This window comes from Primulina eburnea, unplaced genomic scaffold (genome assembly GCF_022965805.1).
Source record: "Primulina eburnea isolate SZY01 unplaced genomic scaffold, ASM2296580v1 ctg618_ERROPOS4304869, whole genome shotgun sequence".
NCBI lineage: Eukaryota > Viridiplantae > Streptophyta > Magnoliopsida > Lamiales > Gesneriaceae > Primulina > Primulina eburnea.
Genome location: NW_027331399.1, coordinates 101,093 through 118,479, shown reverse-complemented (window position 1 = coordinate 118,479; position 17,387 = coordinate 101,093). Strand labels below are relative to the sequence as shown.

Here is a 17,387-nt window from a genome sequence, read left to right as displayed (position 1 = left end):
TGTACGATCAAAGGTACAATAATGGACGTTGCAGCAAAGATTAAAGTCGAGAGATTCCTGGAGATTTGTCAGAAAAGTCTAGACACATATACCAAGGAACGCATTCAAAGCTGCAACAATCACATGTGACGAGTCTTGAAGTTCGGTCTCAATGGCAATATATACAAGCTCAAGACCATCAGCAAAAACCACAAGAGAGAGCACATATTAGAGTGTGTAAAGATAAAAAGAAAGGGCATGCATATTGCATATGAGATTACAAGAAGCAATCAGCTCAGAGGGAACACTTCACGTGTTATCAGCTTCGAAGCATATTTCCCTCAGTGTATGAGAACACTTTCAGGTAGTTTTTCGAGATCAGTTCTCTCACACCACACACCCACCACCACTCAAATACAGTCTTGCACAAAGACAATAAACTTATGTATGTAGTCTTTCTCACATAAATGTTAAAAAATTGTTGAAAAGAAGGTGCTGCATTTAGTCTAGTCTAGGAGTTTAGTTAGGCAGTGGATAAGTCCTAAGTTGGGTGGGTTATTACACTTGTTGTAATTAATCAAAGTTTTCTAGTGAATCCTACTCGAGGTCGTACAAGGGGTGATGTAGGAGCAGTTGAAGTATCCGAAAATTCATAAACATATATTGTGTATTTAATTATTTAACTATATTTTTCAAACTGATTTAACTAGTTAGACCATCCGTCAATTCAGTTCTCACCATAACTGAACTGATAAATGCAAAAATTAATCTATTTCTTTTTCAATTATTCAGTTGCACATGATATACAAAACATATCAGTGTTTCTCAATGAAAGATTATTTCGAGTGTTTTCCGCTTGGCCTACTCCAAACTCGATCTAATTCATTGGTGTACACATTTTTAGAACACGGACTATTGCAGCTCTTGGAGAATATTTTGTTCGAAGCACCCCAAGGTGCTCTGCAAACGATCCTTCAATGGTATCAGAGCCAGCTGTTCTAAGAAGGACATTTGAAAACTGATATTTTAAAATATATTGCAAAATGTTATTTAAAATGGATTTCAAAATCCTCTTAAATATTTTATGTGTTTGTCATGAGGAGAGAGAAGGTTCTTGGCTTAGCAACTAACATTATAGTTATTTCTCTCGACTCATTAACTTTGTTGTTTTAAGTAGCTTGCAGGGTTTAGATTTCAGCTGACAGCAGTTTAGTTAAACTGCTCAACGGACAAAAATTTAGTTGCAAGTCTACCAGTCCAACTGATCAACAAACGAAACCCAACTACAAGCTGAAACTGATGAGTTAAGTAGAGATTAATCATCAAAATTGTCGTCGTTTCATTACCATATCAGATCAAATATAGATGAGCAATGCGCTTCAGCACCAGTTGAGTCCAATTTGAGTCAGCTCGACTAGTTAGCCAACACAGAGATCAAGTCCAAAGGCAAATTAGCTTATCTTCTGGTAAAAGAGACTAAAAATCTTTGCAGAATTCAAAGCATTCAAGGCTACCAGTTGTTATTATATTCAGTTCTATTATGTGTAAACTAACTGATGTTTGATGTTATTTAAAGTCTACTAGTGGAGTGGTAATTTCCCTTAAACTTGTTGATGTGCAAAAAAGTATAATACAAGGGACGCTTGTTTGATTAAATAAAAATCTTGTTCATCTAGTTACCATTTACATAACTGAACTGCTATCTTAAGATTTGTTGCCCAAAATGCTTGATTGATCCAAAAACTTCATTAATAGAGTAAATGATTATATTTTTGAAGGGGGGTCTTTATTTCAGTTTCTGAGGCGGAGTTTTGTTTAGAATTGTTCCTTGAACTGAAAAACTGTTTTCAAATCTTTTCATTCAGTTTTTGATGGGGAGCTTTTATTTCTGCTATCCCACAAACTGAGAATTTCCTCCTAACTTTTTCTAACATTGTTTTAACTCTCCAAGTTTTGTGATCATCAAAAAAGGGGAGATTGTTGGAACATTTCATGTTCGCAATCTTGAATTTGATGATAACAAAACTTGCCTTTTTTGTTTCTAATAATTTACCTTAGTGCGCAGATAGCTAGAACTGATCAGGCTTCGAACTGATCAGTTAAGTAAGGTAAAACTGAAGCTATCAAAACGTCAAATTAAAAGACCAACTGATCGACCAAACTGAATCAGTTCAACTGACATATGATGAAAGATCGGTTTAACTGACTGTCCAGCTGATGGATGATTAAGTAGAAGATCTTCAGAAGCCCGACCAGCTGATGAAGAGTTCAACTGATGAAGAACACAGCTGATCAGTTCAACTGAAAGATTGAAATCAGTTCAACTGACGAGTCAAATGATTTCACCAGCCCAACTGAGGATCAGTTCAGATGATCAGTTAGGAACATCAGTTAGTAATTATTCAGTTGCAGATCAAGACAAACTTATCTTAGTGGATTCCAGCTACACACAAAGATACAAACTTCTGTATGATCAAAGGTACAATAATGGACGTTGCAGAAAAGATTAAAGTCGAGAGATTCCTGGTGGTTTGTAATAAAATTCAAGACACATAGACCAAAGAACGCTTTCAAAGCTGCAACGATCACATGTGATGAGTCTTGAAGTACGATCTCAATACCTCTATATATATAAGCTCAAGACCATCAACAAAAAACACAAGAGAGAGAACATACTTGAGTGTGTAAAGATAAAAAGAAAGGGCACACATATTTCATATCTTCTTACAAGAAGCAATCATCCCGGAGGTAACACTTCGTTATGTTATCAGCTTAGAAGCATACTTCTCTCAGTGTGTGAGAACACTTTCGGGTAGTTTTCAAATATCAGTTCACACACACACACACCCCCCACCACTCAAATACAGTCTTGCACAAAGACAATAAACTTGTGTATGTAGTCTTTCTCAAATAAACTTTAAAGAAGTGTTGATAGGTAGGTGATGCCTTCAGTCTAGTCTAGGAGTTCAGTTAGGCAGTGGGTAAGTCCTAAGCTGGGTGGATTATTACACTTGCTGTAATTAATCAAAGTGTTCTAGTGAATCATACTCGATGTGGTAGAAGTGGTGACGTAGGAGTAGTTGAAGTCTTCGAACATTCATAAACATATCTTATGTATCTAACTATTTAAATATTGTTTTCAAACTGATTTAACTAGTTAGAGCATCCATTGGTTCAGTTCTCACCATAACTGAACTGGTAAACGCAAAAACTAATCTATTTATTTTTCAGTTATTCAGTTACACAGGATATACAAAACATATCAGTGTTTCTTAACGAAGGATACTTTCGAGTTCCTCTTAGTTCTACTCCAAATTCGATCTAATTCATCGGTGTACACATTCTTAGAACACGGGCTATTTCAGCTCTTGGAGAATATTTTGTTTGAAGCACCCCAAGGTTCTCTGCAAACGATCCTTCAACTTCCTAAAAAAATTTCATATCATGTTAGATGTTATTTTTAGAATTTGTAAATTATATGCATGATATATGCTATTTTTAGAGGTTTTAACGTATTTGCATGTATTTGTTATTTTTAGAAATCTCGATGTATATGAATGATATAAAGCATATTTTTGGGAATTTTTAAAATAATATTTAAATTTATTAATGTTTTATGAAATGATAAAGTTAAGGAAATATTTTTGAGGAATGTGAATCGATTGTGACAAAAAATATTAGTAAGAGATCCGTTGAAAATGGTAATGGTGAACTTGCAATGAAAAGGGAGTGAACCGTAGAAATCGGAGGCGATAATCTCATTGATAATGGATCCATTGAAGAACTGAATGGTGAAGTTAGTTTTATGATAGTCGATGGAATCGTCTAAGAAGTAGACGTTGAACCCGGCGGCCTAGTACTATGGTTTACAGATTGAACAATCGAATGAATGTTTTCACTTTCGAGGATCGAACTTCACCTAAATATGATAATTTTAAATGGAAAATGTTCATATATATATGCATGGTTTAAAAAATTACATATTTCGAAGGTTTCATGATTGCATGGAAAATCTTTTTTTAGTAAAAATAATTTTTATGCATTTAAGGGTATATCTACGGATTTTCTATATTCGGTTTGAGCATGCTAGGTCATTAGACTCACTAGGTTTGAATGGTTGCATGTGATTATGATGTTAAGTCATGAGGTGTGGATTATCGAGTCATCCGGGGTCTCAGTTCATACCCGAGAACTTAGAAATTCTGCATACGTTAAAGACTTTTGATGATTTTATGGATTATCTATTTTATTTATAGACTGTTAGGCTGCTAGAATTTATTGAGTTGAATTTTAGACTTTTATTTCTTTATTTGCTTATTCCATATGAATGGTTTTGAATATTATGGAATTCTGTTTATTTGATTATTTATGCTAGCATATTTATGATGAATTAACTATGCACGGTTTAGAAGAAAAAAATAAACTAGCGCAAATTAAAGTTAAAAATTAGTGGACGTTTCACAATGTATTCGTGAAATTAGCACTTATGAAGGATGTTATGAGATTTGGCAAGAAGAGAAAATTTAGTCGGAGGTTCTTAGAACCGTTTGAAATTCTAGAGAAGATTGGAACATTAGCTTATAGAGTGGCGTTGCCACCAATGTTGGCTGGAGTGCATAACGTGTTCCATATCTTTCTCGATGATGCGAAAGTACATGTGTATTCCTTCACATGTACTGAATTATTAACCTCTGTAGTTAACTCCAAATATGTCATATGAGGAAAGGTGTAAGGTCTCGAAAATTTGAAGGTCCACGTAAACTACATGCATGCAAGATTATCAAATTTCTTATGTATTTAAATTAAATTGTTTTAATTGCATCTAGTAAATATGGTAGGCATGTTTACATGTTTAAAAGATGGTTTTATACTAGAATGCATAAAACTATGTTTTAAAGGTTATTCGAGACGCGATCAACGAACGGAGACCTTGGACCACATAAGGGAAAATATTTTTATTAAATAATTATTTTTAATTGGTTAAGGTGTGATGTATATCAAATGGAAATTTTGAAAATGAGGTGTTTTGATACGCCGAGTCGTATTTTTAAACGATATTCGATTTTCGAGAAAAATTGGGACGTTTTGAGAACTCGGCTATTATTTTCACAAATTTTTCTAAACAAAATATTTTAAAAATTAATTAATAGGCTTGATGGACCTAATATACTAGACTAATGGGCCTTGGCTTACACCATGTTTCTAAACTAGTGTTTTCTTCTTTTAAAACTCTTCCTAATGAGTCACAAAGGGGCTGCAATGGTAGGGGAACTTGAATGGATGATTTTCCACATGTTTAATGATCCTTAGGTTCATGTTTGAAGGCTGTAAAATTAGGTCAACCAAGATGAACGAAAATTTGGAGTCAAGGGTAAACTAGGGTTTCGGTTTTGCTTCTTATGGGCAGGTGGCTGCAATCTTGGGTTATATCTCGTCCAAAGGCCTCAAGAGAGGCTAACCATGATCCTAGGTTGACCACAAGAGGGTTGGAGCGAAGGCTACACATGAGTTGCTCCACGGAAGCTGCGCATCGCTTGTTCGTGTAAGGGCAAAGGAAGGGCTGATGTCGAGGGGTTAGCTACTGTCCAAAAGATTACCTAGGGTTCGGTTAGGTTCCTATGAGGGTAGCTAAGGGTGTGGTCATGGGGCAAAAGGGCTGGGGTCGAAGCTAGCCTAGGTTCGAAGCACACTAAAACTAGGACTCTTGTGCAGAAAAATACAGCAGCTTCCTAGGCATGATAGAAGGTCCTAATGGGTTTAGTTTAGGTTTAATATTGTTTATTTAGGTGTTATTAAGCTTTGGTTCAAGTTTGGTAAGTTTTGGTTAAGTTTCGAGTCCATACGAGTCAAAACGGGGATGTACGTCTAAGTTTTAAAAACGATTTGGGAAATTAATCTAGGGCATAAGTTTAAGACTAAGAAATATTTATGGGTGTATTCCGAGGCGATATGTTAATTTTTGGAATGATTTGGATCGTCGTTTAGAGGTCTAAGGACAAATACGAAAAAATTTGTTTCTAGGGGTAAAACAGTCATTTTACACCAGAAAAATGTTAGACGTCTTGGCAGTATCATAAATGCTATAATAAATGTTAAAAATTTTATTTTAAATGTTTAAGGAATTGTATGATAAAACGTTAAAGCTAAAAGATATGTTGTATGCTTGGTTTAAAAGAAAAATGATATTTATATGCATTATTTTTATAAGTGATGAAAATATGAAACATTGGAGGAGGTGAAGTAATTGTGACTATTACGATGATATGATCGGGGATATCGTGAGGGAAAAGGACCTAGAGGGAGCTCATTTATGGGAGAAGGCCCCAGGGGGAGCCCGGCGATCGTATTTCCATATGATGATATGATAGGCCAACGCTCAGTTGACGGGTGAGAGTGTCGCTAATGTCCCTGTCGTCCAGTACTATGGTTACATGTAGATGGATACATCGATCTTAAAGATGAAACGAAAGTCACAGTTGATGATCTGAATTCAATAAAAAGAAAACATATATGTTTATGATGAAAAGGAAAAATGTTTATGTTGAAATTGTTTATGCTATGAAATGATGAAAGGAAAAATGGTTATGTTATGCATGTCATGGAAAGTTATTTTAAGTAAAATTATTTTCGTTGTTGCATGCGATTGTATATGTACAACTTGTTATCAAGATTATGGTTTGTTGAGTCATTAGATTCACTAGGTATGATGGATGCCGGTGAGCATGATATTCATGTTGATGGAGGTTTTTGGTGGATGATCTTGCTGGACTGAAGGTGAACACAACCCGAGGACCAGCACTAGATTTTTATCATTATGATTATGCTTATGCTTATGATTATGATTTAAATTTAAGTTTACGCTAAATATTTTTAAGACTTTTAAATGATTTTGAGTGGTGTTGGAGAGGATGTTAAAGTTAGGTTGATTTTGAAATATTGGTTAGTTAGGTTTGGGAAAGATTTATGACTCTATGTTACAAATTACTTTCTTTTGAACTTTCAGATATAGTTTATATGTTTTATTTTAAAATGGTGTAAAATATTATATATATATATATATATATATATATATATATATATATATATATATATATATATATATTATATATATATGCATATATGATTCGGCCGAAAAGGAGAGGGAAGAGAAAAAAAAATTTCTAGTATATTTTAAAAAAAATGAGTAGTGGACGTTTCAAAAGTCCTATATAAATTCTGGATAGACAAAAAAGAAGGTTCCGGAATGAGGTTATTAAAATGGTAAATTCAAGTGGCTAAATCATTATGCGGAAGCTACTTGGATCGAGACTAACATGAGAAGTCACTACCCAGATTTATTCGTAAGTTTTAATTTCGAGGACGTAATTTCATTTAAGGGAGAGAGAAATTGTAAGGTCTAAAATGCGATAACATAACCCCTGCATGCAAGTCTAAGAAAAACGAAAAATACATAATTAAATTATTTTAATTGCATTAATTAAATGTGGTTGACATGTTTATATGTTTAAATTATAGTTTTCTATTAGAATGCATAAAACTGTATTTTTAAGGGGTATTTAAGACACGATCGAGGAATGGAGACCGGGGACCGTAAAGGAAAAATAATTTTATTAAATTATTAATTTTAATTATTTAATATATGTTATATTTTATATGTAATTTTTGAAAATGGTATCTTTTGAGCTTTTTTTACATGTCGAGTCATATTTTAAACATTTAATCGATTCTGGATGAAAATAATGACTTTTTGAGAACTCGGCTAATATTTTCGAAAACTTTACTAAACGAAATATTTTAACTACATTATAATGGGTCTAATGGTCCTATCATACTAAGGTTATTGGGTCTATCTTTCCACCATAATATTTTATATCAAAACAAGGTTTTTAAGCCTAAATCAACACACACCATCCACGCCTCAACCTAGAATCCTAGGGTTTTTTCTCTCCTCACCTCACACTCCAGCACACCCTTACTTTCAAGGCATTTCACGTCACTTTTGAAGAGGAAAAATGCAGCAAGTTCTCCCCCGTCTCTCCCCAACATTCTTCACGTCTAAAATTGATTTTCATGCGTGAATCATGCAAAGGTATGCCTTAATCTTTCTTTTCTCATCGTTGATACCATATTATGTGTGAATACACATGTTTACATGAAAATATGTTACCCTCTATTTATTTTAATTTTTGTGCCATAAACATGATAAAACTTGATTTTTCATGCTTTTAAATTCATGTTATTGATGCACAAAGGGGTTGTCAAGGTAGGGCTACTAGAAGGGGTGTTTTATAGCAAGTTTAAGGGTCTAAAGGGGCACGGTTCAAGGCTGGAAAAGAAGGGACGTGGGTTGAACAAAAATTGGGTTCCAAGGGGAAATAGGTTTTTGATTTTGGTTCTTGGAAGGTGCAGGCTGCGTGCTGCATTTAGGTCACGTCCAGGGTCCTAAGAGGGTTGAGTCATGGTCTTAGATGGAGTAAGGGGTAGCTGGTGCAAGGAAAAGGGTTGGAACTGTTGGGCTTGGTCACGCAAATCATGTAGGTGCACGGGTTGGTGGCTGTGCAGGCATGGCTATCTAGGGCTGGTCCAGTAGAGTCCTAAGGGTCCAGGCAAGGTCCTAGGATGGTTGCATAGGGTCTAGACATTTTGGTTAAGGACTAGGCTCGAAAGACTTGAAGTTGGTTAGGGGTTAGGGATTTCGAACAAGGGCAAGAATTTGTAGCAGGTGTCTAGGCTTTTCTATAGGCCTCAAATGGCTTGATTTGGGATGAAATGTGGTTAGGTATTGATAAGCTATGGTTAAAGTTTGGTTAAGTTTCGAGTTAATTCGGGTTAAAACTAGGACTTCGGTTCAAGTTTTAAAATGAATTACGAATTTAGCCGAGGTGCTTAATTTCACATCTAAGAAATATTTATGGGTGTAATGTAAGGTGTTATTGTAATTTCTACTAATTTAAAATGCTGCTAAATTTTTTTATTTTTTTTACAAGCTCATTATTCAAAAATAAATATTTAAATATTTTGAATGCATGTAACCCTACTGAAAATATATCATTTAAAAATAATCGTAAACAATCGACAAAAGAAATATTGTAGTTTAAAATTTCCAACTCGGCTCTTAACAATACATGAACGAAATTAAAACGAGTAAAATATTGAAAATCCACATCATAACATAATATTGTGTAAAATTGATCATGTATACTCAAAGCTCATAAAATCGTGATGTGCGGAAAAGTGTTGTCCTTGGATCGTGTGCGCACATCCAGCCCTGCCTACTTAGATTTCGGCACCTCCAGTCTCCTTATCCAAATGCTCACCTGCATAACACACGTTTAGTGAGTCTAAAGACTCAACACACCTGTACCGTGATAACAAATACATACATAGCACACAATAGTGAAAAATAATGTAATCAACATACATTTCATGCACTTAAAAGCATAAACGTAAACATGTAAAAATCATAACGTGTCAAAACATGTATCATCATATCATCATATACATATACATATTTCCTTTAATTTAATTCAATTTATTAGTTGTGACTTTCGTATCAACTCTATTCGATTGATCCATCTAATATAACCGCGGTACCCGGCGGCGGGAACATCAACGACATCATTACCCGTCCATTGAGCCTTGGCCTCAGCTCATAATATATCATATAATCGTGTTAGTCACAACCAAATTTCATCCTTCAAAACGTTTCAACTTATTCATCACTTAATAAAATCATGTATATACATAAATTTTCCTTAAAACCAAGCATGCACCGTAATTTTCATAGCTACGTAAAAATCATATAAATGATGCATAAACATTTATAAACATGATAAATTGGTGCTCATGGCGCTACCAGGACTAAAAACTCACCTCGGGTGAAAAATGACTATTTTGCCCTTGAAAACACAAAATTACCGTTTTACCCCTAAACCTCTAAATTTCGACTCGAAGCTTACCAAACTTCTTAAAACATCCCAAAAAATATTTATATGCATTCCTTAGATTTAAACTCGAGCTTGTTTCAAAACTTTAACGATTCATTTTAAAACTTGGACTGGGGTCCCGATTTTTACTTGAATTGACCCGAAACTTATCCCAATTTTTCCTAAACTTTTACCATACCTAAATCACACTCTAACAGCCCTTAAACCTCACATTCCAGCCCACTATGACTCTATAAACATGACCAAAAGCTGCTGGAAAAATTTGCATGATCACCCCTCCAAACCCTAGACGCCCACTTTCCATATTTTCGATCCTAGCCTACAACCGACGGGACCAGCCAAGCACCAGCCCCCCCTAGCCCACTTTAGGACCCTAATGTACCTACTTAACCCTAACTCACAACCTCATAATAGCGGCATAATACCAACAGCCGAGACTCATCTCAAACCCTCACCCGCGGCACTCCTCGAATTCACGACTCCACCAGAATCTCAAGCCAAGCCCAGCAACGTGGGACCACTCTAGGCCACGACTGAGACCCACCAGGGTCTGGTCCGCAGCCTGGGATATCTCATCACATCGCCAGCTTCACTCAAACACACGAGCTACACCAAACCGATCATACCTCAACCATAAATCACACGGTCCCACACTCATCTACACCATAACTCGACACCAGCCTTAAGACACGATCCTAATGCCTTGAGCAGCCTTTATAATGCCCAAAAAAAGCAGCCCCTTGCAACCGTACAAGAAAACGTGGGATGGACTCAAAACAATACAAGGTTTTCATGTGAAACTGATTCAAAAACGTATGCATGATGTAGATCATAAAATGTTCATACAAATACATAAATTTCAGCATAGTTATGGCGTGTATGAGGAGAAAATGAAAATAAAAGCGTGTCTTGATGTTTTTACGCTAGAAAACTTGAAGATACTGGTATGCTGTCGTTGACCACCAAATTAATTCCTACCCTTTGAATTAAAAAACGAGTGTAATGGTGAGTAAGTTCGAATCCACATGGAACAATAGATTTATTTCTTTTGATAATAAAAATAAAAAAAAGGGGGATTTGTTTTGATAATTACTAAATAAAATAATCTAAACTAAAATTACCAAGCAAGAAAGAATGTTGAATCTATAATTGAAAATTAATCAACAATAATAAATTGAAGAATTTAATACGAGAAAAATACTGATTCAAGGGGAGTCCACTATTTAATTATCTCACTGTTCACCGGTTAACCAATCATTTATTCATGTTATTCCAAACAATTAACCTTAGAATTATAGGGATAGCCGCTAAAATCCTTGCGTTTTCCTAATTTAATTGACCAAACCCAGCATCCAGTCAAAAATTATCAATAATTAACTGGGCACGATAGTGTTCCATATTAATTAAAAATAACATTTTCGTTTTGAGAAAACAGTTAATCCTAAATCTAAGAACCGAGATAGCTGCAATTGAAAGATCTGGTTCCGTCGATTTATTTAAATTACACATGTTATGATAGCACAACACATCTAACCTATTGCTACTCACGTACCAATCGTTCATGACAATTACGGATCACTGAATTCATGGTTAGCATTAGAAAATCATACATCAAAATAAATTGTCAGATTAATTGACGTATAACACTCATATAATTAATTCATAAATCAACGAATATTTGGGCAAACAAGAATATTAAATTAAAGTGCAAAAACCTCACAGTGATAAAATTAAACAGTAGACTATCCCTTGAATCAGACTAAGAAAATTAGCCTAACATTGTTTGATATAAAATATCCATAAAAAATAAATAATAAAACATAAAGAAAATGCAATAATGAGTAATATGAAACTAAAAATAATAACTATTATAAGACTATCAAAATCTCCCACACCTAAACGATGCTTGTCCTCAAGCATAAAATAGATCAACTCATTATCTCAATTTTTCGTCCTCCTTCTGCTTCCTCTACTTATCCAAAACATTTTTCATGCAGGAAGACATTTTAATTTCAGAGCATCTCACAAAATAACATCATGAACAATCACTGCAATCAGAATGTGTAGAAATTAAAATGCATGGGATTTAACAACTCTTCACAAGGTTCGCTCATTCCGCTCATTAGTGTCTAGGATATACATCAACAAACTCTCACGTCAAATGCATTGAAAAGTTTTACCATAGGCTTGCAAATATATCACATCCTTCCACTAAATTAATGAATTAAAATACACAAACAAAAAGGGCTATAAATGGGTTGTAATGTGGCTAGGGGTAAGGTAGGATAAAAGGAAACAATGAGCTATGGAATTGGAGAAATCGTATGCACTTTTCACAAAAACAATTGCATCCAAATAATAACATCTTCAACCTCGTAATAACATCAAGAGCAAAATTTTTTTTTCTTCGTTGTTCTTATTTTCCTTCTCACTCCTTTTTTTTTCATTATAAATATTTTTTTCTTTTTTCTTTTTTTTTTCATAAGGAGTTTTTTTTTTCCGAGACAACGATTTCGAGCATTAATCATTCGATCTCAACAATTTGCACTTTCTTGGCTCAAAGCGATGCTAAATGCGAAAATTTTACATGATTCTCCAATTCAAGGTTCAAAAAAGGGGGATAACCAACAAAAAAGATTTATCACGGCTTGTAATGTGGTTATTTTTTATTCAAAGAAAAAGGCTGAGGCTCAAACTTGGTTCACTAGGGGTCTATGAATCAGTGTAGGCTCAAAGAACGGCTTAGATGATGCGAAAGAAAATGGTTTAAACCTAATGCCCTTATCATTTTGTCTATGCACCTAATCCACTATAAAGTGTTGACAAAGACATGTATATCAATGCAAGTTCTAGAAAAATTAACAATGCAATGACAACACACGATCAAGAAGAAATTGGAGCATGATATCATGATTGCTCATAGGCTCAAAGATCACCAAAGAAAAAATATAGCAATTGTGTTAAATCCCACACACTTGTCCTCTCTAACTATCATCAAGAGCAATTTATTCATAATGCAAAAATGAGAATGCAAAAACAATTTGCACGCAAATAAAACATCATTTTTTTTAAATTTATTCGCATCGGAGGAACTAACAACGTCACTATTTTTTTTTTTACTTTTATGCAAAAAATGAGAAAAAAAAGAAATTAAAACGAGAAATAAGGCAATATACCCTCCCACACCTAAATGTGGCAATGTCCTCAATGACAAAAAATTAGATGCACAACATAGACAGTAAAAGCAAGCAAAGGAAGTTAGAGAACTCCCCTGAAAATTGTTGAGCATCATAGAGCAAGGTGTCCTATTGTTGTAGTGGACGCTGCTCTGAGAGAGAGAAAGAAAAAAAATAGGTTAATTTTTTTTTTAAACAGTAGAGGTGTTTCAACAAGGCGTGGCCACGCCTTGTTCGAAGACCTTTGCTGTAAAAAAAGAAATTTTTATTTATTTTTTTTTTATAAATCAGGAGAGATGTTTCAACAAGGCGTGGCCACGCCTTGTGCGAAGACCTCTGCTGTAAAAAAAAAAATTTAAAATTTTTTTAATTTTTTTTTTAACAGTAGAGGTGTTTCAACAAGGCGTGGCCACGCCTTATGCGAAGACCTCTGCTGTAATTTTTTTTTTTTAAAAAAAAAATTACAGTAGATGTGTTTCAACAAGGCGTGCCCACGCCTTGTGCCAAGACCTCTACTGGAACAAAATAAAAAAATATCAAGAACTAAAATTTGGGCTGCCTCCCAAAAGCGCAATTTTTTTAAGTCGTTATGCTCGACATTCATTCTTTCTTGTTGCTCATGGTGGTTCATAAATGGTCAATTTGTCCACGTTATTCCGCTTGAATATTTTCATAGCAAATTTCAGCAAATGCTTGTTTTCTTTGAATTTCTTGGAAATCTCTATCCCTTGGATATTTCCTCCCTTTTTTATGAGTACATGCTTGGGTCGATCTGGAGGAAGTTTTTTGCGCAATTTTAGATATCTGTGAAGGAGAGAGAGAAAATATAGTATTAGAATTCTCAACATGTCTTTCAATAATCTCCTCTAAATCATTCTTATCCACAAATTTTGAATTTTCTTGTGACAAGTGATTAGCGATATAAAGAGTATTAATAGTGCTTTCATTAAAAGGATATTTCATGGTATCATAAATATTAAACTTTGCAATCTCACCATCAAATTCCATAGTAATGGTACCACTATTAACATTTATGACAGATTTTGAAGTTTTCAAAAATGGTCTTCCTAGCAAAATTTGACTGTTTAAATCATCATTTTCCATGTCAAGCACATAAAAGTCAGCAGGAAAAACCAAATTTTCAACTTTCACAAGAACATCTTCAATTACACCTCTAGGATAAACAGTGGACCTATCAGCCAATTGAATCACAATGCCGGTTTCAGTCAGAGGTCCAAGTTCTAAATAATTATAAACAGAATAAGGCATGACATTGATAGAAGCACCTAAATCCAACATAGCCTTTTCAATTCTAATATCGCCAATAGTACAAGGGATATAAAACATACCTGAATCATTGCATTTGATAGGAATAGTTTTTTGAATAACAGCAGAAACATGTTCTCCTATCTTTTCCTTTTTACACCCCTTCAACTTATGTCTCTTTTTTGTAGTACAAAATTCCTTTAAAATTTTAGCACAATGAGGTACTGGTTTAATAACATCTAATGAAGGAATATTTACCTCGCCTCTACAAAGAGTGTCATTCAACTCCTTAATACTTTCACATTTCCTGTTCAATGCAAGAGGGAATGGGGGAATAGGTTTATACTCAAATAGAGGAGAAAACTTACCTTTCGGAGCATCATCTTGATTGATTATTTTATCCTCAACCTTTATCTCATTCTCTTCCTTTTGCTTGATTGATGCTTGTACCCCAATTTCTTGAGCATCCAATTCTTTACAATTTCTCAAAGTAATTGCACTCACATTCTCTCTTGGAATCACCACTGTCTGAGAAGGTATATTACCTAAATTTTTTGCTTCCAACTTGTGAATTGAAGTCGCCAACTGTTCCACTTGAGTGCTCAAATTCTGAATGCTAGCCCTCGTTTCCTGTTGAAATTTTTGAGTGTTCTCTGCTAAGGCCTTCACAATTTCATCTAGGGACATACCTGAGTTAGAGGCTTGCGCAGGTGATGGATATTTGTGAAAAATTTGTTGTGGATATCCTTGTTGACCTCCTTGATTCCTGTAGCTGAAATTTGGGTGATCTTTCCATCCTGGATTGTAGCTATTAGAATACGGATCATACCGGTGTTGAGGCTGTCCAGGAAATCCACCGATTGCATTAACCTGCTGCGTTGGATCTTCCTGTAATGTAGGGCACGTGTCCGTCGAATGTCCAACCATCGCACATGTGCCACAAGCTTTGGCCTGTTGTACCTGCCCTACAACCAACTTTTCCAAAAGAGATGTCAAAGAATCTAACTTTTGATTGATAGGAGTAACACTTACCTCATTGACTTGTCGTGGAGGGTTAACTTGTCTAGTTACAAACTGTTGTGCATTGGCGGCCATGTTGGAGATTAGAGCTCGTGCCTCTTGAGGCGTTTTGTTTACCAATGCACCTCCACTTGCAGCATCAATCATGTTCCTATCAAAAAGTGAGAGACCCTCGTAGAAATATTGGACTAGGAGCTGTTCTGGAATCTAATGTTGAGGGCAACTGGCACATAACTGCTTAAATCTCTCCCAATATTCATATAATGACTCTCCTTGTAACTGTCTAATCCCACAAATGTCCTTCCTGATGTTGGCTGCTCGCGAAGCTGGGAAGAACTTCTCCAAAAATTGTTGTTTCATATTGTCCCAGGTTGTTATGGATCCAGAAGGTAAATAGTAGAGCCAATCCTTAGCCTTGTCGGCTAGAGAGAATGGAAAAGCTCGCAGTGAAATTTGTTCCTCTGTGATCCCTTGCGGTTTCATGGATGTGCAAACAATATGAAACTCTTTCATATGTTTATGGGGATCTTCACCTGCAAGACCACGAAAAGTAGGCAATAAATGAATCAAGCCAGATTTTAATTCAAAAGTAGCATCAGTAGAAGGGAATTGAATGCATAATGGTTGTTGAATAACATTAGGGTTAGCTAACTCCCTGAGTGTTCTTTGAGCTTGTCCTGCCATTTCTTCTTGGTCACTTTCACTTCTTTCAATCTCAAGATCAATGTCAGATTCTTTTTCTGTATCGTCTGAGTCCAATGATACGTCCAAATAAGGAGATGATGATGATGGTTGCTTTTCACGTCTTAATTTTGCTTCTTTTCTCAATCTCTTAGATGTCTTCTCGATTTCTGGATTGTATTCGAGTTCACCTGTACGAGAAGAACGAGGCATAAAAAATAGAAAATAATCAAAAGAAATTAACCTTACACTGTTCCCCGGCAACGGCGCCAAAATTTGGTGTGCTGTCGTTGACCACCAAATTAATTCCTACCCTTTGAATTAAAAAACGAGTGTAATGGTGAGTAGGGTCGAATCCACAGGGAACAGTAGATTTATTTCTTTTGATAATAAAAATAAAAAAAGGGGGGATTTGTTTTGATAATTACTAAATAAAATAATCTAAACTAAAATTACCAAGCAAGAAAGAATGTTGAATCTATAATTGAAAATTAATCAACAATAATAAATTGAAGAATTTAATACGAGAAAAATACTGATTCAAGAGGAGTCCACTATTTAATTATCTCACTGTTCATCGGTTAACCAATCATTTATTCATGTTATTCCAAACAATTAACCTTAGAATTATAGGGATATCAGCTAAAATCCTTGCGTTTTCCTAATTTAATTGACCAAACCCAGCATCCAGTCAAAACTTATCAATAATTAACTGGGCACGATAGCGTTCCATATTAATTAAAAATATCATTTTCGTTTTGAGAAAACAGTTAATCCTAAATCTAACAACCGAGATAGCTGCAATTGAAAGATCTGGTTCCGTCGATTTATTTAAATTACACATGTTATGATAGAACAACACATCTAACCTATTGCTACTCACGTACCAATCGTTCATGACAATTACGGATCACTGAATTCATGGTTAGCATTAGAAAATCATACATCAAAATAAATTGTCAGATTAATTGACGTATAACATTCATATAATTAATTCATAAATCAACGAATATTTGGGCTGACGTGACATGAAAATTCTCTTCACTTCACTCCAAGTGTGATGGAATGAAATTGGAGAGAGTTTTACCAAAATTGATTGGTGAATCTCCTATGCGGCGGCTATTTCTCCTTGAGTAGTAGATTAGTTTGGGTCTAATTTTTTTGCTAAAAGCCCACTAACTCTAATTAACCTAATTATTAAAATATAATATAATAGATAATATTTTATCTATATTTTCCCTCTTTGTAATTTCTTTGGCAGCTGAAGCATCATCATAAGGCGTGGCCACGCCTTGTTTCAGGAGCTCTTCTGGTTTGG

At 34.9% G+C, this 17,387-nt stretch overlaps 1 non-coding gene and 1 pseudogene across 1 annotated transcript; one reads left to right on the top strand and one right to left on the bottom strand.

The window, feature by feature from the left end:
- Positions 1-13,753: 13,753 nt before the first annotated feature.
- Positions 13,754-16,282, bottom strand: LOC140821528 (uncharacterized; annotated as a pseudogene).
- On the top strand, positions 15,594-15,700 carry LOC140821530 (small nucleolar RNA R71). The gene has a single exon (XR_012115781.1). It is a non-coding gene; the product is annotated as a small nucleolar RNA R71 (small nucleolar RNA).
- Positions 16,283-17,387: the final 1,105 nt, after the last annotated feature.